This window comes from Pinus tabuliformis, chromosome 7 (genome assembly GCF_031772625.1).
Source record: "Pinus tabuliformis cultivar Carrire ecotype Pingquan chromosome 7, CPIR1, whole genome shotgun sequence".
Taxonomy (NCBI): Eukaryota; Viridiplantae; Streptophyta; class Pinopsida; order Pinales; family Pinaceae; genus Pinus; species Pinus tabuliformis.
In genome coordinates, this window is record NC_142293.1 from 625,716,132 (window position 1) to 625,739,192 (window position 23,061).

At 42.8% G+C, this 23,061-nt stretch overlaps 1 pseudogene across 1 annotated transcript in view; it reads right to left on the reverse strand.

Annotated features, from left to right (window-relative positions):
• LOC149248994 (uncharacterized) overlaps positions 1–23,061 on the reverse strand; it is a 194,160-nt pseudogene that overhangs the window by 33,582 nt on the left and 137,517 nt on the right. The window contains exons 4-5 of the transcript XR_016266718.1: positions 14,662–14,803; positions 14,040–14,199 (exon numbers count right to left, since the gene is read on the reverse strand). The product of XR_016266718.1 is annotated as an uncharacterized LOC149248994 (transcript). The remainder of the gene's footprint in view (positions 1–14,039; positions 14,200–14,661; positions 14,804–23,061) is intronic.

A 23,061-nucleotide genomic window follows, 5' to 3' on the forward strand; every position in this document is an offset into this window, starting at 1 on the left:
TTTGGATGTCTAGCTTGTCGGAAAATTGATGTCCTGGGTACCCCAACTAGGCTAGACCTGGATGGAGGTGAAAGAATATGAATTTTAGTGACCACCCTTGGTAGATCAGTGCCTTAATCTTTGGCAGAATGGATTCTATGATGAATATGAGTAGGATTCCTTGGTTCCCAGTCAAGGAGGCCTCAAGATCACTTTGCTAGCCTTCTAGGTCAAGAAGAAGCAACCTTGCAGCTTTGATACTTCGATTGTGCAAAAGGAATCGCTTCTCAAGGTCAAATTCTTTGATATAATTACCCCTAGGAGATTTCTCTCATATTACATGGCCCATACATTGAGAGATGCTATAATAGAGACACTTTACAATTTTAAGTAGTAAATGCATGCAGCGATTAGCCCTAGAACAGCGAAAATCCCATTCCAACATATATGACAAAGTAAAAAAAGAATAACATTAAAAGGCATGTACTTACATGTAATAAAGTATATCTAACCATTCACAATTGACAAGAGAGAAGCTCCAAGAAAAGATAGACCAATATCCACACATCAAAGTTCATCCATAAAGCTCCAATTCATCCTCTAGAAAAAGTGCAAAAATCTCAAGAGAGATAAGAGATCCAAACCCAAAGTGATAATGAGCAAATGAGCTCATCTCACCTGTATTTATACACAACTTAAGAGTTCAAATTAGCCTCCTTGGCCTACATAAGCACCAAAAATAAAATAATGTTCTAATAATTCAACTAGTGGTGACAATCCCACCGAACTAGCTCATAAATGAAAAAGTAAGCCTCTCAAGAGGTCAAAAAATAATCTATAGATGTCGTAGGGCCCTCTAAGAGGCCTAATGAGGTCCACGGGTGCCACAATGAAAAATAGGACCCTCAAACGCAATGGACAAGGGGTTGGCCCCTTGTAATAACTTGTGGTGCTCCAAATGACATGTGGGGGCACACCTCATGGGTCTCCAAACAAATCGAAGATTCATGTAGATCGTCTGCAAGGGCTAGGATGATGGTGTAGGTGATGCCACATCATCGTGCAAGTCCTAGATCATCTGCCAAGTGTATGGTGTAGATCTGGGGCTAGCTGGGCATGATGGATCAGGTGCATCCTCCTCATCCAATAAGTGAACCACGAGCAATCTCTGAATGGTTGTGGGGATCCATGGAGTGCAATCTGTTGTTGTGGAGGTCCATGGCTCTCAACGCTCACCCTACATGTGCCAATGTAGCCCTCTGAAGGATTAGGGCCCCATATAGGGAGACCAAACCCAAGATAGAAACCATTTGCAATCCTGCATAAGGTCCAATGTGTCCCCTAGCCTTCCCTACAACAAGTCATTAGACCAATCGAGTAAATGAGCCTACCTAATCATTGACCACAGGTGGGGACTTCATAATGGCCTTACCTTCCATAATGGGCTTCGGGATGGGCCAATGTCTCCTAAACTCCAAATGGGGTTAACCAATAATCCTAATCCTATTAGGTGGTTTCTACTTCTGAAGGGGATAATATAGTCAAGTTACAGCCTCCAAAAAGTGATGGCATATGACAGATAGGTGAATGAAGCATGGAATGAGAAGGGGAAGCCCTGGGTCACGTGCTGGGGTACAAGGGTAGCTAATAAGAGGGAAGCCTGTGTTTGGGTTTATAATGTGTAGGAGGGAGCAATCATGGGTACATGAGGTACCCTGGCCTTGATTTTTCCACCCTTCCCTTTATGCCTTTTGCCTTTTCATGATTTTCTTTGATTAACTACTCGGGGCTCAAGGGGTAAGAGCATGATGTATAAGATATAGCAGTGAATACCCCGTTTTAAGGTGCGCCAGTTCATTGCCTACCAAGGGTTGGGACAATCATGGGTTCTTATATGATGAAGGAGGCTCATAGAACCTGTAGGAACCATGGTGATGACCATGATGATGGGGTAGAACTCATGCATTGGCTTTTTCCCACATGCTAAATGTGTTTGTCCCGACCATCTTTTGCATTTTGTGGTACATTTTCCTATTGAATGCGGCCATATATGCATTTATCTTTCTTTTCAGCTGCATCAACCTTCGGGCTTCATTCCAAGCCATGACCCAAGGTGTGGGGCAAGGGGGAAGGGGTATGCTAACCCTATGTGGACCCCGTGGAGGAATGTGGACCCAGGTGGGAGAAATGATGAATGGGGTAATAATGAATGGAAAGAGAGTAATATAAGCAGATAAGGGAGCGGGACCACGCAACCAAAATTGGGGTTTCCCATGAAATACCATCCCTAGAGCCAAATGGTCAGTAAAAGAGATCCCACAGTATTAGAATCTTAGGTTAATACCTAAAATGGGTCTAGGGGACAAGAGCACAAACCTAGCCCATTCTTTCGGCCAAATCCCCCCATTAATCCATGCCCAGAAGTGTCCATGATAAGCAAACTACAATGCTCAATTTCCAAATAACAAGGCATACTTTTAGGTTCGAGAGGCCCACCTTCAAACATATGATCATGGCAGATGGGCGAGGGACCACATGGCTAGCTCAGGGAGCGGAGAAATGGCACAATGAGCTAGTTGGTGGCTGCAAGGGGTTGGTAGCTGTCCGCTGAAGACCGTCTTGGAGAAAAAAATTATCCTAGGGATATTACCCACAAAATGGTGGGTAACAGGACCTTGGGAGCCTAATCACTCATGCTCGGGTAAAATGACAGAGATGACAAGGGCAGAACAAGAGGGGTTTCCTTCTAATAATTTCCATGAAAATGAGATGGGTTCTTCTATTATAGTTGAGTCCATTAATTTTCATGAAAACATCCTTGAAGAGCATTAGCAATCATGTGAATATGTTGACAACAGCTCACCTATGCATCCATGTTTGAAGGCTAAAAATGGTCAACATGAGGAGGAGATAAATGAAGCCCCTAGTGACCAACAAATTATTCCCATGTGTGAAGAAGACCAAGGGGAAGAGCACTCAAAGTTGCATGACTATGTGGAGGAATATGATATACATAATGTGCATTATGAGTCATCTTTGGAGATCTCGTTGAAGACTCAAATTGGAGCCATGCACAAGGGAGTTGAGCATCCATCTTTAGGGCCAGGAAAATATGAGGTGCACATAGATGCAAAGGCATCTAGCAGGGCTGTAGGACTTCCAGATGGTAGCCACCATGAGAAGATTGAGCATTTCAGGACAAATCTTATAGCGATGAAGAAGAAGACCTAGACACTCCGAGGCACCATCTTGCGACAAATCAGTAAATTTGAGGAGCTTGGAGTTGTGTGTGCCAAGTTAGCGGCCAAGTTGTCTAGCGGGGAATAGCTAATGTTCCCAATTAAGCAGCCAAGGGAGCATATTTTGGAGTTTCAACATTGTCTTCTTTAATGAAGAATGTAACTAGTGTTTGTCTTAGTAATTGTACTTGAGTCATGATGATATTTGTCAAAAGATATTTTTATTATTATTTAAATTGACTTATTAAAGCATGGGTTTCATGCTTGGGTCAATGGTTCATAGGTCATAGCACCCATTGTGTGCTTTAGGATTTTTTTCTTATTAAGTCAAAGTCATTATTTTGTGTTAAAGAATCTCCTCCACCAAGTCAGCTCCTTCTCATACAAATGACAGTCACCTATCCTTCAAGTCGGCCTCCAAACAATTGATGAAAGGTGAACAAGTTGGCCTCAAAACAAGTTGACAAGTAAACTACAAACTGCTCATGTCGGCCCATTAAAGGACACTCCAACAACTATATATAGGTGTGTATTCGACCCATTACAGAGGAGAACGAAGAACAGATCCACAGTGAAGAACAAAGGACAGAAAGTGATGCGAAGATCACAGAAAGGACAGTCAAAAGAGAAGAACAAAGAAGTCTGTCTTGTCAGGGAACCGAAGTCTTTATGTTGCACATATGATCCTGAAGCAAATTACAGGGGACTGAAATTGAAAGTTGTAGAGAAGCAGAAGACTAAAATATGTTTGACTATTTGTGGTAAGGGTTGGCTTGGTGGATGGAATGAGTCTATGTCTCTAGTCTAAGGTTAGGAATGTCTCACTGTGATTTGAATCTACTAAAGGAAGAGTTCTTGACTGGGTTTTCCCCTACCTAGGGGTTTTGCGTTGGCTGAGCGCCTATATCTTGTGTCTCTTGTGTTTTTGTGCTTTGGCAATTGTCTTGATGATAATGATATAATAGCTAAGAAGAAATACAGAATCACAAGAAATTGTCAAGTAATAGAGAAATCAAATCAATAAGAAGTCCTATCAGTATTGCCCTAGATTTCTCAACACTCTTCAAGAATACATAGCCAGGGATTGCAACACTATCAGCCCACATCTCTACATTGGAGAGAGGGGTAGAGTTTTCTAGATCGATCTTATGGGTTGACTAGGCAGAGCAACATGAGTTGAGCATGGGGCAGCATTAGCATAGTGGACTTTCCATGTACAGGTGTTCATGCATTTGATCCTTCCCACGGGATGGATTAGCGAGAGACTATGAGATGGTATTCTATTGATAGGTCAATTCTAGGGAGGATATTCTTAGTTAGGGGCATAGCACAGTAGGAGCCCTTAGACATCAGGGATACGAGATGCCTGAGTTGGAAATGGGGTATTGTTAAAATTGGCAACTAGGGCCAAACTCCATGTGGATGACCTTATTTATGGCTTCTGATATTTTTCCTAAATTCCTCTCATCGAGAGGTGTAGGATTGATCTAAAGATCATCCGATTCCAATAAGTATTTATGGAGATATGAATTTATTTTGATTATGGACAAATTGTCAAGGTCGGCCAACAAACTTATGTAGGCTCAAAAGCCCAACAGTCATGTGTATTCAACCTCAACGTTTGCATATAAATACAAGGAGCATTCTCCTCATTTGGACAATTCGATTCACTCATCTCTCTCTCTCTCTCCTACGCATAAAAGGAGCCTCTCTCTCTCTCACACACGTGTGGCTGAAAGGAAGACGTCCTAGGGCAAGGAAGACGCAGAAAGAAGGACGCTAGGGCAACAGGTCATCTCTTTGACCAGCGTTGACCCAGCATTGACCTTCTAGAAGTGCGGATTGGGTGTGGTTGCCTCTCCTAGGCAAGCCACAATTTTTGGCACAAAAATCAAGGTGGTCTGACCTCTAGCTTGACCGGTATTGACTGCCCTAGTTTAGGGCTACTATTGACTTCAGAAATCTGCAAATTGACTGAACTTTTGGGGCTATTCAAGGGCTGTTTCTTCACATTGTTCGAGGACAAGTTGACCGGAAATTAACCAAGCTTAGAGGTCAATTTCAGCTAGTTTGACCAAGTTTGACTTTGCTGATCTAGGATTTGTTGCTGCTAATATTAAATTACAGAATTCAGATTTTGTACTATTTCTCTCTGCTGAACTATTGAAGATAAAAGAAGATTTGATCAAAAGGTTTCCCCGCATTGGGGTTTGTCCCAGGCTAGCCGCCACATCTTGTGTCTCTTGTCTTGGCTTGTTTTCTGTTGACCATTTAATGTTCTATCTGTACTTCACTTAATGTATATGTGATTGCTAATCTGTGGCAAATAAGAAGAAAGTAAACTACTCTAAGCATAGAACATACCATAATTTAACATGGTATTAGAGCTGAGGTGAAGACAAAGCCCAGGCAAGAGCAAGAGCAATCACCAAAGAGAAGGTTGGCAAGGCTATCTGAAATAAATCATGGGGTCCTCAACACACTTCCCTGCTGAAGACAAACTCCGTGAGAAGTCTGACTATCACAGATGGAAGATGTCTCTCGATCTAACATTAGAAGAACAGGAAGTGTTGGACCATGTCAAAAGCAGAATTGTTGAGCCTCCATCAAATGCATCCGCTGCTGCTAGGAACAAATGGACCAAGGGAGAATTCAAAGCAAGGAAGATCATCCGGGGCTCTATCGACAAGCGGTTGGTGGCCTATGTTTTCGAGCTGAACACCTCCAAGGAAATCTACAATAGACTGGTGAGTTTATTTAAAGTTAATGATGCAAATCAAGTCTTGTTTCTTAGAAATAAGCTGAAGAAAATTAAGAAGGGAAAAGATTAGAGTATGCAAGCATATTTCTTGAGGATCACCGAGATCAAGAACGATCTCCTATCTATTGGGGAAGTAATTCCTGACAGGGAAATGACACTCACAACTCTTGGAGGACTACCATCTGAATGATATATACTCAGGACTACTCTTCTCAACAATAACGTAATTCCTAGATTTGAGAAATTAATGGCCAAATGCATTCAAGAAGAAACAAGGATGGAAGAGCAAGAAATGCCCATACTTAAAGGTCATCCCTCTGCCTTTTCTTCTCATACTAAAAGAAGAAACAATTCCAAGGCTAAATTCAAAGGAAAGGCTGGGCCTAAGGGTGGAAGAAAAGGACGATGTTACAATAGCAATAAAACAGGTCACTATGCAAGGGAGAGCCCCGATAAAAGAAACTCACACTGGGACGATGATCAAAATCCCTCTCAAGGCAATCAAAGGAATGGCAGAGGTAAAAGAAGTGCCGGAAATCAAGGAAGAAGACAACCATTCAAGAAGGCAAGAAATTCCAGGTATGAATCTAACACTGTTAACAATAAGCAAGATGAATATTATCTACCAGTTGCTCTATCTACTACTACTCCCCCAGACTCGCTAGGAAATTGGCTTATTGATAGTGGTGCCTCAAGGCACTTCAGTGGTTAAAAAGAAGCTCTCTATAATCTGATAGAGAAGGAAACCAACCTGGAAATTGTTCTTGGAGATAATTCAAAATATCCCGTGAAAGGCGTAGGAAATGTCACTCTTCAATTGAATCAGGGTAATACCATTCACTTACAAGATGTATTATATGTACCTGATCTAAAAAAGAACCTGGTGTCCATTTCGGCAATGGAAGACAAAGGCTACAAGGTGGCTTTCAGTGATGGCAAGGTATGTGTATGGAAAAAGAACTTTAAAGATGCTTTTACTCTTGGCTTTCGAGTTGATTCATTATATCAGGTCGGAGGAAGTCCGCAAGGTGTCATGCCTTGTGAAACATCTCTTCAGTCCAAACTATGGCATCGGAGGTTTGCTCACCTTCATTATAAAGCTCTACCCGATGTAAGAAAAATGGTGACTGGGATGCCCGAGTTCAGATTAGAGCAAGAAGGTGTATGTCCAGGATGCGCTGAAGGAAAGTTCAAAAGGGGACCATTCCCCAAAGCCAGACCTCCGATATATTGCAGTTGGTTCACTCAGACATATCCGATATGATGCCTGTGAACTCCTTGGGAGGACATTTATATTACCTCACTTTTACAGATGATTATTCTCGCAAGACATGGATATACTTCTTGAAAAAGAAGGATGAAGTGTTCTCCTGGTTTCGTCACTTCAAAGCCTTGATCGAGAATCAAACCGAAAAGAAGATCAAGACCTTAAGGACTAATAATGGGACTGAATATGAATCCAATGAGTTTCATGACTTTTGTAAAGAGGCTGGCATTAAGAGGGAGACTACTACACCATATACTCCTGAGCAGAATGGTGTGGCGGAAAGGAAGAATCGTACAATTGTGGAAGTTGTCTGTGCTATGCTCCATGATCAAGGACTTTCGAAGTTTCTATGGGCCAAAGCTGCAAATACCGCCATATATGTACAAAACCGATGCCCTCATCAAGCATTGGGTTCCAAGACTCCCAAAGAAATGTTCACCAGTAAGAAACCTGATGTGTCTCATTTTAGAATTTTTGGAAGCCTTGCATATTTTCATGTGCCAAAAGGGAAAAGGAATAAATTGGGTGCATCTGGAAAGAAAGGAATCTTCGTAGGTTATAGCGAAAATACTAGGGGCTATGGAATCTATTTAGCTAGTCAAAGGGAAGTCCAGATTAGTCATGATGTCACCTTTGACGAAGATATGGCTCTAAGCAAAGTAGACAATCTTACTACTTTAAGGGGATCTAAAGAAGCTGACACCGGGGAACCGAAGGAAACAGAAGATGAGACAATACCCGATGTGGAAGAACCTATGGATCCTATTGATCCTCCTCCGCAAGAGCCTTCCTCTTCTAGGAAGAGGCCTTCATGGCTTAGGGGGACACTTGATGATGCTGAAGGACACATTGCACCCCGAGGAACCTTCCATGAAAGTAAGAAGCCGAACAGGTATCAGGGATACCTGATCATCATGAGCACGATCATCCAAAACGAGCCTTCGTCATTCACAGATGTCGTCAAGCATCAAGTATGGAAGGATGCTATGACCAAGGAATATGAATCCATTATGAAAAATGATGTTTGGGATGTGGTCCCCAGACCCCAAGACAAAACAGTTGTCACTTCAAAATGGCTTTACAAGATAAAGCATGCAGTTGATGGAAGTGCAGAAAAGTATAAGGCTCGTTTTGTTGCTTGTGGCTTCTCCCAGAAGGAAGGTATAGACTATGACGAGATATTTGCACCTATTGCCCAATAAACCACCATCCACTCGATCATAGCCCTTGCTGCTTCGCAAGGATGGAACCTACATCAGATGGATGTCAAGACTGCGTTTACATGGTTCGATCAAAGAGGAGGTCTATGTGGAGCAACCCAAAGGATTTGAGATTTATGATCGAGAATCTCATGTGTGCAGGTTGAAGAAGGCCCTCTATGAGCTAAAGCAAGCACCCTGAGCATGGTATGAGAGGATCGATAGCTACTTGATGAAGTTGGGATTCACTAGGAGTGAAGCCGACCCTAACCTTTACTTTAAGGTTATAGATGACAAGCCTCTCATACTAGTGCTATATGTTGACGACCTCTTTCTAACAGGTGCAGAGTTAGACCCTCTCATTCATGAATGTAAGAGGGAGTTGGCTTCTGAGTTCGAGATGAAAGACCTGGGACTTGTGCACTATTTCCTAAGACTAGAAGCCTGGCAGAAACCAAGGGAGATTTTCCTATCTCAAAGAAAATATGTGGTGAAGATATTGGAGAGATTCGGCATGGTGGACTGCAAGCTCGTAACTACCCCAATGGAGCTTGACTTCAAGAAGTTAAGCGGTAGTGCTGCCGGACCTATTTTACGAAATGCTACCGAGTATCGTCAACTCGTCGAAGCATTAATGTTCTTGGTGAACTCTCGTCTGAATATATGCTTTGCAGTCAACACATTGAGTCAACATATGGTTAAGCCTCACCGCTCACATTGGATTGGTGCCAAGAATCTGTTGAGATATGTTCGTGGCACAATCACTCATGGGTTGAGATACACTGCCGGAGATGTGATACTTGGGTACACTGACGCTGATTGGGCAGGGAGTGTGGTGGACCAAAAAAGCACTTCCGGGTGTTGTTTCTCTTTGGGATCTGCCTCGATATCCTGGATGAGCAGGAAGCAGAAGTCGGTGGCTTTGAGTACCGCCGAGGCAGAGCACATTGCTGCTAGCATGGCCTCCAGTGAGGCAGTTTGGTTGCGAAAACTCTTCAGTGAGTTGTTTGGATTTACATTGGATACCACCATGATCCTATGTGACAACCAGAGCGGGATCCGTTTATCAGAGAATCCCATATTTCATGATCACTCCAAGCATATCGATATCAGGTACCACTATATTTGAGATATGTTGCAGCGAGGAGCAATAACGCTCCAACATATCGGTACAGATGAACAGGTCACCGACATCTTCACAAAGCCCCTAGGAAAGGTCAAATTCATGAATTTCCGAGAACGACTTGGTGTCGTTTAGAGACCCTCTTATGAGGGTCGAGTATGATGTATTGAGCTTTGGGATCTCCAGGGGGGCGCGAGGTACTTCTTGGAGCGACATGTGACCACAGGGAAACTCACCATCCCCTAGTGGTGCACTATGTACAGGGTAAAGGTTCAACCTTCCCCTGTGACACCCCGTGGCGACTGTGGAACAGGATTATTAGTTCTCCTGTGGGCCAGGATGATTCGTTCTCCCTGGCGACTGTGGAACAGGATGATTAGTTCTCCGTGGCATCCACTGGACAGGATGATTCGTTCTCATGTGGACAGGATGATTCATTCTCCTATCGAGGCATCCTACCCATGCAGTCTGGGACTCATGGGAAGTACCTCTCATCTGATCAATGAGCAGAGAAATGAGGATAGGGACCATAGTAGGATTATCGATGGACGCATCGTTGTATCTACCGTACTCCCTATGCTAGGATGACCTCCATTGATCTGGGATCAATGATACTGATCTAGGATCAGTGAGAGTGGTTCACACTCTGAGACTGACTTTGGGTCAGTGGAGGATGGTATGATACATCCTCGATCATTTCTTCTTCTTCATAGTTCCAGTAGAGCAGAGTGGGGTCAAGTTGTACAGGACAGTGCATTTGATGGATGGATAGCAGCGACGGTCTGACGGATTGCAGATGAAGTTCTCCCTAGTTGAGAGGGAGCATTAAAATTGGCAACTGGGGCCAAACTCCATGTGGATGACCTTATTTATGGCTTCTGATATTTTTCCTAGATTCTTCTCATCGAGAGGTGTAGGATTGATCTAAAGATCATTTGATTCCGATAAGTATTTATGGAGATATGAATTTATTTTGATTATGGAGAAACTGTCAAGGTCGGCCAACGAACTTATCTAGGCTCAGAAGCCCAACAGTGATGTCTATTTAACCTCAACGTTTGCATATAAACACAAGGAGCATTCTCCTCATTTGGACAATTCAATTCACTCATCTTCTCTCTCTCTCCTACGCATAAAAGGAGCCTCTCTCTCTCTCATGTGTGGCTGAAAGGAAGACGTCATAGGGCAAGGAAGACATAGAAAGGAGGACGCTAGGGCAGCAGGTCATCTCTTTGACCAGCGTTGACCAAGCGTTGACCTTCTAGAAGTGCGGATTGGGTGTGGTTGCCTCTCTTAGGCAGGCCACAATTTTTGGCATGAAAATCGAGGTGGTCTGACCTCTGGCTTGACTGGTATTGACTCCCTAGTTTAGGGCTGCAGTTGACTTCAGAAATCTACAAATTGACTGAACTTTTGGGGTTGTTCAAGGGCTATTTCTTCAGGCTGTTCGAGGACAAGTTGACCGGAAATTGACCAAGCATTTTAGAGGTCAATTTCAGCTAGTTTGACCAAGTTTGACTTTGCTGATCTAGGGTTTGCTGCTGCTGATATAAAATTACAAAATTCAGATTTTGTACTATTTCACTCTGCTGAACTATTGAAGATAAAAGAAGATTTGATCAAAGGGTTTCCCCGCATTGGGGTTTGTCCCTGGCTAGCTGCAACATCTTGTGTCCCTTGTCTTGGCTTGTTTTCTGTTGATCATTTAATGTTCTATCTGCACTTTACTTAATGTATATGTGATTGCTAATCTGTGGCTAATAAGAAGAGAGTAAACTGCTCTAAGCATAGAACATACCATAATTTAACAGATATAGGCTGATATTTCCTCAGCAATCCAGTTACACTAGCCTAGCATGAGCTTGGTGGGATTGCCTCTGGTATGGGCACTTATGCACAAGGTCCACGCCAGGGGATGGATTGGAGAGAAGTGATGAGTTGGTATCCTATTGAGAGAATTATGGATCAACATCCATAGCCAGGGACAGAGTACAGTTGGAGCCATGGGTCATGGGCGATGATAGATGGCCAAGGTGGCACCGAGATCCAGGGGGATCTATTGATGGCAAGATGAGTCGGAGGTTGGTTTGGGGTCCATTGCATTCCGACGATTCCTGTAAAATGGGGCTATTGTCAAGCATATTTAATCAAATAAGCTAAAGGTAATATTTGGAGTGAGTTGTTCGGAGAAACACCTAGTGTAATAGCTCGTTGGAACTGGGATGGAGAGATCTACAAGATGGGATGATCGAAAGTGGATTTCAGAGGCCGGAGAAATCATAGAGGCAAATTAATCATTTTTCGGGATTAAAAGTGAAATAAAATAAAATAAAAAGTCAAATAAAATAATAAAATAAATGTGCAAAGGGAGAAGCTTCTAGAATGAAAATAAAATAATAAAATAAAAGTGCTTCTAGAAGGTTGAAGAGAGATCCATCAATTCTTTAAAAGGGGTGAAGCAAGCCATTTGGAATATCTTGCATTTGGAATATTTTCTCTTGGAGAGTTTGGAGAACTTGGTTTTCAGGTTCAAAGAGCCCTACGACAAAAACCCTTGGGTTTCTTGGTGTGTTGGACGAAACCCCAACTCACTATTGTGGATATTTCATTCAAAAATCTAGTAGAGCTTCATCAGCATCAGTTGGTGAACAGATCTGTGAGTTGGAAGTGGGGATCAACGAGATCTCCAATTTGGGCTTCACTTCCAGTGACATAATGGAAGATCACGAGCTATTGTCAACCATTTGCTAGTGTTTGCAACAGGTTCTCAGAACCCTATTTAATATAATGAGGCTGAATTTTGCTGAGTTTGCTGTCATTTCTCATGTGTATTTTTGAGTTGCAGCATTTTATTTAATTTCTGGGTTTCTATTGCAAATTTAATTAATTTGCTAGCAATATATATCGTGTAAAATTCTGCACATTCTATGGAGTTTTTAGATGTAATTCATGGAATAATTTTGCCAAAGTAAAATACCTAATATTTTAACGAAAAATAATAAAAAGGAATACTACACTCTCCCTACAATCAGATACCCCCACTTAAACTGCAATTAATGTATATTTGTACAATTCACCCATTTACTGTTTGGATCATCTCATCACATTCATCATCTATCAAATGTTTATCACTTCAGATATTTTTCTGTTTTGTAGTCCTGAGAAATTTCAATCTTAGATTCTTAACAAACAATCAAATTGGTTAGACCCCCACATCTTTTATCAGCTGGGGTAGGAAAAATCAGGGGAAGACCACTTAAGGGAAGAAGTAGAACAGTTCCCTTGAATCTTAATAGCAACTCCATTTCCTACGAATGACTTGCAAAGGAAAGATAAGGGAACTTGCTTTAACACAGGCACATGTGGGGGGAGGAAAGATTCAACAAACAAGACTCACAAGTAGGAGATGGATTTGGAAGACATCTGGAAGGACGGCGGAGAATGCTTTGCATTGAAGGTTGGGCTGTTGGGATTTTTACTCAACAGATGCTACACAGAGATGGAAAGATAAGCAAGAACCATTGTGTCCAATATTGGAGGAGGTCAATGCCGCTGACATATGTCAATTCTAAAATTGGACATGATAAATGTGGTAATGGATGTTGGAAGTTTTTGATATAGAAAATGGTAGAGATGTATAGGCAGGTAAACTAGATGGGGATATTCTTTGCAATAATATTTAGACTCTGGCCAATCAATGGTTTATAGAGTATCTGCTACTGCTCATATATAATTCAATTGGAATCCCATCCCAAGGGCTTAGTTCAACCTGCTGTCACCTATGTTGCTGGACATTTAGCTAGTTTTCCCCACAAAGTTTTCCTTGGAAAAAAGAAGCGCTCGGAATCCTCTATTCAATTCAGCAAGTAGAAAAACCCTCATATTTTTCAAGGTGCAAACATGATGTCAGAATGATTGAAGGACAAAATTCGCTAAAACGTAACCATTGCCTTTTAGTATGGGCATGTGGACAAAAACCTTCTCTTAAGAATTGGCAACAAACATTCTGTCAAAGCACCATTCAGTAACAGCTCTCCTTAGGCATGCACATGTAATCAATATAAATAATCACCTCTTAGAGGTACATCCATAGTGAGGCTGGTGTTTCTCAAGCAGACTAGATAAGGAGAATGTTAATTAAAATAAGTAATTTTCATGATCGTAGCTCAGCTGGAATTTTGTAAAAGACCAAGAAATTAAGTTTCTAAGTATGTCGAAGGCTAGATGTCTGTGCCTTCCTATGGCCAGTGACTCACAGGGTCAGTCAATTTCTCTTAGCTTCAGTTCATGTTTTAAAAAGTATCTTAATTTGTGATACTTGGCTTTCATCATTTTTTTTTTCTTTTCATAGGTTGTTTTGTTTATAAATTGTATGTATGGTAAGACCACCACAACATAAACAATGTAACAAAATTTCTTTTAAAGTAATCAAACTTTTAACCTGAGGACAAATGCAGACAATAATACATACTTATTAGCTCATAAGTTACAATCATGGAAGTTCCCCACAAGGACATGTTCAAGAAGCGTGGTCCAAAACCTCTGTAAAATCCTTTCCACCCATATTCTTTTAGTAGTTTCCTCGCCATCTTCATGACCGATGACCTACCTTCACCATAATTATCCATAACCTGCATGCCACCAATGGGAAAAAAATGAAATAGATGAGAGAAAAAAGAAAGGCAATGAATATTTTTCACACAAAATCCAATTCATAAGTTGATAATGTACACCAATTGGTCATATACACAAATTTCAAATACGAGCACTAGAAAAAGCAAGGATGACTCACAAATCCAATGGAAATCAAAACATGAAAACCAAACTAAGAGATCATCGATGAAATCTAACGTGTACAAAGAAACAAGACTGGCTAAGATTCTTGAAACCAGCTTTTGATCTTTCCTACACTAAAAATGCAATGATTTTCAAATTCCTTTAAACTTATAAAATATTGTTCTAGAACTAAGAACTAGTAGTGCTACAAACGAATCACACACACATACATATACCACTTATACAAGAAACCAAAATTCAAAAGTTGAATCATCCTCTGAAATCAATCTAACAGTAAAAGCATCCTGTGAGATCACCTGAAGATGTGTTTTTATTGTATCTAATAGTGGTCAAGACAGATGAAGCTGCACCTGCCAAAGTTCCTGTTGTAGACTGCACTATAAAAATTTCTCCATGTGATGGTGATCATTTTTCTATATCCTCTCCATAGCCCAAGCCATTGAAGTCAACAACAATAATACATCATATCCACAGTGATGAATGATAAAAGTTGAAAGTAATTTGGGAGCATATAAATATCATATAGTTTTCTAACACATTTTCCATCAATTCCTAAGGTTTATCCACATTCTAAGGTCACCTTCATGGAAGAAAATCATAATTATTCAGGTTTAAGCACAATGAGAAACCTCCTTAATGTGGATCCATTTTTATTTGAGAAAGAATATTATTTTTTGTGGGGCCTTAGGAATTTCAATTTAATTTTATAATTAATAAATACCATTGTAAACCTACAAGAGAGAGAACCCATGTATAGGAATAATTACTGTCAATTTACAATAGTTGCATTAAGTGCAATTGTAATTATAGTAACTATACTTTGAATAGTAGAAGAATGTTTAATTTATAATTAATAATTATTATTTTAAACCTCCATGAGAGAGAACCATGCATAGAAAAAGTCAATGTCAATTAATATTAGTTGCGTTAGCTGCAGCTGTAATTATGGCTAGAATGTTAGATGAACGTTGATCACCAATGATGCCTTGGTTCACTGCTGAAGTCGACGCAGTATTAAGCTATCCACCAGGGCTCCATTCTTCTTTGATTTCTCATAACTAAATGGCATGAGTCTTGAATGAATGAAGTCAGGTGCATGTCCCAAGCAATTTTGACAGACTAGACACCCCTCAAACCTAGCACCTAAGCCAAATGAAATCAATGCCATGCAATGTGACCCGACCTTAAAGAATAACTTCCAAGAAAAAATGATGATCCAATTAAGGGTTCCACTCAAATTATCAATAGAAAATTTTGATTTTTGTGTAATGAATAAACATTTGACTAATGCAATAACTAAAAGAGAGATTTCATCTTTGTTGAATGGTGTTGTCATTTATGTCAATGGTTGTTAATGAACGCTCTTAATATTTGTCTGAATTACATCAAGTTGGAAGCTCCACTGTTGGATGGTTGAAAACCTGAGTTCTAGGGTTTGGGTTCCCCAGACTAAGGATATACCCCGCACTTGTTGAGCTTTTTAAAGAAGCAGAGCATGAAAATCGTCATGATGATCCTCGTCAAGATGTTTCCAATGGTATGTGGCATGCCCCAAGAGGCCTCCCGGTTTGAGAGATATCCTCGTTTGAAGTTGAAGACCCTAGTTTATGGGCTAAAATCTCAAGGGGCGGTGATATGGCACCTCATCATTGAATTAAGGATTTCTCATCTAGGTTCAAAATGTGTTTGTATCCACAAGCAATGTCCCTCATCAAAACTAAATGTTAAACCCCAAAGGGCAGCTCGTCTTTGACTAAGTCAAAAGGCCAAATTGTGACAAGGGCTTAAAACTCCAAATTCTAAGGCTCAAGCAAAACCCCAAAAGATCAATAAAGGTGATCAAGTCAAATGGTAAAATGTCTAGTAATGGCTAAAGGTGGATTGTATATGGGATCAAGGGCTTGAGAAGGTCTCTTGGATCTAAAGTCAAAAACCTAAAACCCCAAGGGGTTTTCTCCTTCAAATCCTCCATCGACCAACCATGGGTATTATGCTCTCATCAAAATTTAAGGGCTTTAAGGACAATTTCTTATCTACAAAGGGTTCTTGATTTCAAATCCTATCTATATCCATGGGTTTCACCTAACTCCTAAAAGGTGTTGATTATATTCTTGAGTATCAAGTTAAATAAAATTTAAAAGAGAATACCTTCCTTAAGATCTCCAATGATTACCCTCCAATATCCAATTGAAGCCCTTATTTGCTCAAAAGAAAGCTATATAACAACAATTCTATTAGTACTACAAAATATGATTGAGTGATGAACCTTTGAACTAATCAAGCTCTGAAATACAACAAACCTGTGAAGAGAGCAAAGGCATCTAAAAGTTTTTTTTGCATTTTTTTGTTGTTGTGATAGTTATCTCCGAAGCAGCGAGGGTCCTTTTTGGCATCAAGCAGCACCTTAATCAGCGAAAGGTCTTTAAGGCATTAACTCTGTTCTGAAATGCTTTCAGCCCTCTGTTAGGGCATCTTCTTGTGCAAATAGAACTCTGGATCAATCTCTAGGGTTAAAAATTTTATGTTTCTATTTGGGCATTTTTGTTTTATTTTCGGTTTGGGGATTTGCTTGAGCAGATCTTCATTACATGTAGAGGACCAAATGTTTTACTATGGTTTTGATCTTCAAGAGGTACCTCTCTGCAGCTAGAGCACAAATCTCTGAAATTTAATCCAAATTTTGAAGAAATTTTGATATACTCCTTTATTTCTTTGCAATTCTGTGAACCATTATTTGAAGACCGAGTTGGTTAGGGCATGAGTTTTGAGGCCTGAAGAGCGGTCCTGTAGCCCTAATCTGTAAAACAAATTGAAAAATTTTGGTTCTCCTTTTGAAGCTCTGTTCAACACTTTAATGCACAGTTAGAAGGTGTATCTAGTAGCATGGTCGGGTAAAAAGGATCTAAGAATGTTGTTCTATAAGTCTGATTTAAAGCACTGAACCATTCCATAATTAAAGTTCTGAACCAGACTTTTGGGTATCTCCACACTTAAGGTCTAGACTGTAATATTCCTAATTAGCCCCAGCTAATTGGAATATTCGATTTTGCCAAATTTTGCCTTCTATAGTTATTTTGTAAATAAAAAAAAAGTGAGAAAGGGGGACATAACTCACTTTTAGAATAAAAGTCACTTCCTAGTAGCACAACGTTGTGACTTAAAGGGAGAGCCAAGGGGGCCAAAAGGGGGACGCAGAAATGGAGCCCACGCAAACACATGGAGGGACTGCGTAGAAGGGGAGGAACACGTGGCAAAAGGGGAATCACGAAGGAGAAGGTGAGTGTTGGGATTGAGAGAGGCAGAAGCTATAAAAGAGAGAGGAGCCCCCTCATTTTGATCATTCGGTTATGTGCATTTGTGATAGTTGTTTTGGCTTAGAGCCCGTTGGCTGTTTAGCTAGTCTGCAGCACTGTTTAGTGCATTGAGTGTCTCCGTTCGGAGATCTCACCCTTAGCCCCGGGGGACTTCGAGTGCCTGCTCAGGCAAGGTATTTTCGTTGGCATTTCAGCAGCAGTATCTTCAGCATTTCAGCAGTGGTTTTATCAGTGTTCTGGAGGACTGCGCAGCACTGGGAGAGGGACACAGTTCTTTTTGGGAGCAGTCTGGATTGAGGGTTTGTGGAGGATTTGAGCCGAGGGATTGAGCAAGAGATCAGCTCTTGCATATTGGAGGAGTTTGGCAGAGTTCTGGGCTGAGTTTCGGAGGGTTCTATTCGGTGGTAGCGCAGAGCAGTTAGGAACTGCGCAGAACCCCAAAGGGGTGATTTTCGGGGGTCGGCCATTCCAGGAAAGCTTTCTGGGTTTTTCTGGGTTTCTTGAGTAGAGTCCGATTCCAGAGTTTCAGCTTTTTCTGCGGAAGGGAGCAGTCCCAAATCCTTGTTTGATTTCTAGCAGCAGTAGCAGCACAACAGTTTTCCTAGTAGCTTGGACGCAGATCAGAGAGGGGCCATTCCTTTGCTATTCTGAGTGTATTTCTTCACTTGCCTTGTGCAAGTAGAGGTGCCATCTTCCTGATCACCTCCTGTACTCATTTTATTACTCAGTATAATAAAATGGCTTAGAATTCTCTCTGCATTTCTTGTATCTGTTTATGGTTTATTTGATATATATAGTATCATTGTTACTTGTATCTCTGTGAGCATTCTCGGCTATTATACCACTTGTGTGTTTCTATTATACTCTTAGATAGAGCCTAGAAAGGGCTAGGTAGCCTCCGGATCTCGTCCTCTCTTTAGAGGCAACATATCTGGTAAATGCCCTCCCAGTCCATCTCTGGTTGGAGTTTGCTTGTGTTTGGGTATATTCCTGATATGGGATATTACAGTGGTATCAGAGCATAGATCTGGCTTAGCCTATGGAGCTAGCAATCTATGACGCCGGGGGAGAAACCCTATATCTGTTACAGAGGTCGAAGATGCAAAGACGCTGGGCGTAGGTTGGAGAATACCTATGGAGAGGGAGACTGTGTTCCGGTGGTGGACGCAGAACAGGAGAACCCTGTGGTGGACGCAAAACAGAGGGAGCCGGTGGTGGACGCAGAGCAAGAGGCTCCAATGGCAGATGATGACGGGAAGAGATTTGGGGATATGCTCCTCAAATCAGTGCAGGATCTGTCGAGGTAGATTGAGGTGATGGGGCAGAGATTCACAGCAGTAGAGGCCAAACAGCGTGAGAGCCCATGGGTTTTCCAGGTTGGTGAGGGATCGAGTGCATCCCACCATTTGCCAAAGCAGCATGATACTGCGCAGCAAGTGGCCTCACATGCCCCTACATGCTCTACAATGCCCACTTTCTTAGGAGCAAACACGGGGGTCGTAGCCCAGCAGGAGGCAGAGCCTGGACACATGGGTGATTATTTTGAAGAGTACCAAGCCTATGGGCAGGAGTTCAACGAAGCCCTCTCATTCCGTGATTTTGTTCAGCTCCAACAGGATAGTAGACCCCGCGAACATCACAGAGGGTACCGACATTATCATGATGGTGACACCCACAGTGCAGCAAGTAGATTCCACTTGCCTACGTTTGATGGCTCATCAAACAATTCGGCAAAGTATTGGGTGGAGAAGCTGGACATTTATTTCCAGTTTAACCAGATGTCGGACTCTCGGAGACAGAGGCCATCAAGGTGGCGAGATTGCATTTGGATGGTGAGGCCCAAGATTGGTGGTTTCATGGGATGGTTACACTAGGACACTCCATGGTGACGACATATGCCGAGTTCACCAGGAGATTGATGGAGCGATTTGATCGAAGGGATCCAGAGCAGCATTCTGTTGAGCTGACAAGGCTCAAACAGACAGGGAGCCTAGAGACCTACATTGCAGATTTCTTGAGGGTCTCAGTGATGGTGCCAGATCTATCCACGGCACGGAAGATCTATATGTATGTTGAGGGGTTAGCAGAGCCACTTCAGGGTCTAGTCAGATCTGCTAGACTGACCACCCTTCAGGATGCTATCAGCAGGACCCGGGACCTACAGGATGTCTTACCTAGGACCCGGACAACTTACCCCCAGAGACAGACTTTCCAGTCTAAGGGGAAGGATGTGAGCATTCCACCTCCAAAGGCGAATCAAGAACGAGTGCAGATTGACGATGATGTCAAGAGGGAGCTGAAGAAGAAGCGGTTGTGCTTCACATGTCAGGAGCCATGGGCACCAGGACATAGATGCGCTGCTGGCAAGGTACATTTCATTGAGGTTTTCTCCGAGAGCAGTGGAGAAGAGGATGACGAGGATGGTGTGGAGGCAGGAATAGCCATGATGGACAGGGACCTTTGCCACCTCCACCGCCAGCAGCAGGTGGTGCATCTTTCGCACCCACCGGAGGGACCCTTGTCGCATTGCAAGGAGTTCCCAAGTATCTGACGCTATGAGTACGAGGGACGGTACGTGGCCAGCAACTGTCAATTTTGGTTGACAGTGGGGCAACCCACAACTTCATCGATGCACAGATGGTTGAGTGGAGAGGCATACAGACAGAGAGCTTCGATGGGTTTTCAGTCTTGGTCCCAGGAGATCAGACCATGATGTGTGGTTGATATGTTCCAAAGCTTTCAGTGACGATGGGCACCTACACATTGACTGACCACTTTTTCGTGGTCGATATTCCGAACACCAACATGATACTGGGTGTTCAATGGCTCATCACTCTAGGGAAGGTCACGACAGATTGGAAGACCCTAGAGATGGAGTGGGATGATGAGAAGACAGGGAGGCATGAGAAGATACGGGGACAGCATACGTATCCGCCTCAGACTGTTTCGGCTCATCGGATGGAGGCAGTCTTCCGGAAGGGAGACATAGAGTGGGCAGTAGAGCTGCATGCATCGGAGGCAGGGACTACAGGGCAGACAGTGCACCTGGAGATACAGTCCATCCTTGACCGGTATGCCATAGTATTTGGGGAGATTCCGCCAGGTCAACCACCAGACCGGGGGTTTGAGCACACTATTGAGCTTGAGCAGGGCATACAAGCAGTGATTACTACCCCCTATAGGCATCCCAAGGCCTATCGGGACGAGATAGAGCGGGCCATTCAGGAGTTGCTAGCTCTTGGGCACATCCAACCGAGCACGAGTCCTTTTTCTTCCTCTGTGGTGTTGGCGAAGAAGAAGGAAGGTACATTGAGGATGTGCATTGACTACAGGGCCCTGAACAAGAGGACATTGAAGAACAGGTACCCCATACCCAGGATTGATGAGTTGATGGATGAGTTGAGAGGAGCACAGTTCTTCTCAAAGATTGATTTGAGATCAGGGTACCATCAAATTCGCGTGAGGGAGCAGGACATTCCCAAGACCGCCTTCAAATGTCACTATGGGCACTTTGAGTTTTTGGTGATGCCCTTCGGGCTAACCAATGTCCCAGCTACATTCCAGACTTGCATGAATCACATCTTCCGTAGTCACTTGAGGAAGTTTGTGTTGGTGTTCTTTGATGATATACTCATTTACAGCAGGACGTGGGAGGAGCATCTCCAACATATTGAGACAGTATTACGCATCTTGGAGGAGCAGCAGCTCTATGCCAAGCTCTCCAAATGTGAGTTCGGGTTGACGGAGATGTTATACTTGGGACACATCATTAGAGTGTGAGGGTCCACGAGGAGAAGATTAGGGCCATCAGAGATTGGTCAGAGCCGAGAAACGTGACGGAACTTCGAGGATTCATTGGCATTTGTACTTACCACCAGAAGTTCGTCAAAGGTTTCTCACAGCTTGCTGCACCCCTGACAGATTTGACGAGGAAGGGGGCATTCAATTGGTCGAATATAGCACAGCGAGCCTTTGATAGGCTCAAGGAGGTTATGAGCAGCTGCCCAGTGCTTGCATTTCCAGATTTTACGCAGCCATTTGTTTTGGAGTGTGATGCGTCGGGAGAGGGGATCGGCGCAGTATTGATGCAGGGAGGTCACCCTATAGCCTTTGAGAGCTGGAAGCTCCTTCCGCACGAGAGGTTGTATTCTATATACGACAAGGAGATGCTGGCCATCATGCATGCATTGGCTAAGTACCAGCAGTATTTGGTGGGGAACAGGTTCAGGGTGAGGATTGATCACAACAGCCTCAAGTTCTTTTTGGAGCAGAAGTAGTTGCAGGAGAGGCAGCAAAAGTGGATCAGTAAGATCCAAGCATATGACTTTGACATTGAGTATGTCAAGGGTAAGAACAACGTGGTAGCAGATGCCCTTTCATGTAGACCAGCCACGTTGTCTCTTATAAGCTTGGATACAGACTGGAGGGTTCGACTCTTAATAGAGTACTCCAAGGACAGGTTTGCATGTGAGATTCTGGACGGGCAGGTGGCAGATGACAGGTTCAGGGTGATCGATGAGATCATCTATTACAGGGATCGGATCTTCTTGACTGAGGGGTCTCAGCTCAAGAAGAAGATACTCCAGGCATCACATGATTCACCATTGGCAGGCCATCAGGGGTTTACCAAAACCTACAGGGCCATTAGAGAGAGGTTCTCCTGGAAGGGCCTCAAGGAGGACGTACTCCGGCATATCAGGGAGTGCAATGTTTGCCAGCGGAACAAGGGAGAGATGAGCCATCCCGCGGGTTTATTGTAGCCGTTATCCATTCCAGAGGGAAAATGGGAGAGCATTTCGATGGACTTCATCACAGGATTGCCCACAGTACAGGGCAAGGATTGTATCTTTGTCGTCGTTGACCGACTGACAAAGTACGCGCATTTCTTTGCCATATCCACACACTACACAGCAACACAGGTGGCTGAGCTGTTCTTCAAGGAGATCTTCAGGCTACATGGTCTTCCTAAGACCATCGTCAATGACAGGGACAGCCATTTCATGGGCGGGTTTTGGCAGGAGCTTTTTCGGTTGGTGGGGACGGAGTTGACTCCGAGTACCAATTATCACCCACAGACGAATGGGCAGACAGAGATAGCTAACAAGTGGCTGGAGGGCTACTTGCGTAACTATGTCAGTGGGCAGCAGCGAGCATGGCTGAAGTGGCTGCATCTGGGGGAGTATTGCCACAATACTTCACATCACATATCCATTGGTATGTCACCCTATGCCTTATATGGGTATCATCCTTTATCTTTTGTTGACGTGATATTTGGTGACAGCAGGGCTCCTAGAGCCAAGATTTGGATCCAAGAGAGTCAGGATATCCTCCGAGCTCTCAAGGATAACATGGCTACAGCGCAGAACCAGCAGAAGCTGTATG